Source organism: Schistocerca serialis, chromosome 9, assembly GCF_023864345.2.
Source record: "Schistocerca serialis cubense isolate TAMUIC-IGC-003099 chromosome 9, iqSchSeri2.2, whole genome shotgun sequence".
Taxonomy (NCBI): Eukaryota; Metazoa; Arthropoda; class Insecta; order Orthoptera; family Acrididae; genus Schistocerca; species Schistocerca serialis.
The window spans coordinates 262,849,819-262,851,826 of NC_064646.1; the positions used below are offsets into that span (position 1 = coordinate 262,849,819).

At 46.7% G+C, this 2,008-nt stretch overlaps 1 pseudogene; it reads right to left on the reverse strand.

Annotated features, from left to right (window-relative positions):
• Positions 1-222: 222 nt before the first annotated feature.
• Positions 223-339, reverse strand: LOC126420275 (5S ribosomal RNA; annotated as a pseudogene).
• Between the last annotated feature and the right edge of the window lie 1,669 nt (positions 340-2,008).

The window sequence follows — 2,008 nt, forward strand, 5'->3', positions numbered from 1 at the left end:
AAATGTGTGTAGCGAGGAGAGCACTCCCTCTTCAGGCCGCAAGTGGCCCATCGGGACCATCCGACCGCCGTGTCATCCTCAGTTGAGGATGTGGATAGGAGGGACGTGTGGTCAGCACACCGCTCTCCCGGTCGTTATGAATGTTTTCTTTGACCGGAGCCGCTACTATTTGGTCGTGTAGCTCCTCAATTGGCATCACGAGGATTAGTGCACCCCGAAAAATGGCAACAACGCATGGCAGCCGGATGGACACCCATCCAAGTGCCGGCCACGCCCGACAGCGCTTAACTTCGGTGATCTCACGGGAACCGGTGTATCCACTGCGGCAAGGCCGTTGCCTGTACAGCGAGGAACTTAACATCAAAACTGATGGTAGACGAAATTGTGGAATTCTGCAAAGTTGAAAGCAGAATAACATATGACGAGCAAAACAAGAAAATTGAAAGCAAACTAGAACGGGAAAAGAGGGCATTCCTGACCAAAAGAAGTCTTTTAGCACGAAACTAAGGCATTAATTGGAGAAATAAATTTCTGGGAATGCGCTTTTGGAGCACGGCATCATATGGTAGTGAAACATGAATTGTGGGAAAAATGGAACAGACGTGGTGCTACAGAAGAATGTTGAAAATATGGTGGACTGATAAGGTAAGGAATGAGAATAGACCAGGAAAGGAACATACGGAGAAGAAAGGGCAGGCTGGTATCCCATGTGTTAATACGTCAGGGAATAACTTCAGTGATACTAGAGAGGCCTGTGAAATTAAGAACTGTAGGGGAAGACAGAGACTGATACTCTTAGATGGAGAGAGAACATAAAGTACTGAGAACACCGTGTCTGGATAACTATAAGGCAGTGATTCTCGCTTGTGTTTGGTTACCCCCTTGAGGAATAAAGACAGAGAGTTTCGATTATGATGCAGTCACAGCTCTCAACCGTTTTTAAAAATCATTATATTTGTTATTACTGCTTCGCTAGAATCCAATACTTATTAGATCAACATGAACATCAGTGTCAACCACCCGGCAGTGCTGGATAAATGACACCTCTGGACTTTTTAGAGGTACTGCGGTTTTCAGCTGCACACCTCTACAAATTCACGACGTCTCCCCACCTCCCACCCAGGACGCCGCTGCCGTATTTTCTCATGTCTTGGAATCAACTACGATTGATTTCTTGCTGAAACTGGAAATGCTGTGCGAAAGCATTCTGGTGATCACGGACAGACCACCTCTCTGCCTTATGCAGAAAGGGAATAGACGGCTAATTCCTAGCCAGATCGTTGCAGACCTTGCAACTGATACCGTTACGCGTGTCTCTGCTATAAACATTTCACAGTAATTATATCGCTCTGGTCTGTGTGCTCGGAAGCCTCTTAGATCCATCTCACTTCTAGCACGCATCGTCGAAGAAAGTTCGATACTGTAGGCAGCATGTTGGTTGGGGTCAACAACAGTGGTCTCTGGCGAATCCCGCTTCTTTATAGCAAGTTATTCTGGTCACCAGTTAGTGTGGAGAGTGAAGAAACATAACACAACAGAATGTTCATGAAAGTCGTCTTTATGGCCTAGGCGTTATGATGTCGGCAGGCATTATGCTCAACGGCCAAACACTGCTTCATACCTTTGCCCGAGGAACCACAACAAAACAGTGATACTGCATGGGGGATTATTCTGGATCGTATGCGTCTGTTTAGAGGTGAGGTAGATACAGACTTTATATTTATAGACGATGATGCCAGCCAAGTCAGGACCGCAGAGGTGCCTAACACACTGGAAAGTGAAGATACAGAACATATGGAATGGCCTGCATATTCGTCGAAACTAAACCCTGCGGAGCATGCCTGTGGTGCTATTGGTAGACGTGTCTTTTAGTGAACGCCTCTCCCCGAACCGTGCGAGAATTGAAAATCGCTTTGAGAGGGGAGGGGAGAATATGCCCCGAGGACTCCTCAACAGTTTGGTATCCAGCATGAGTAACAGGTTCAAAATGTGCATTAGCGCCCGAGGA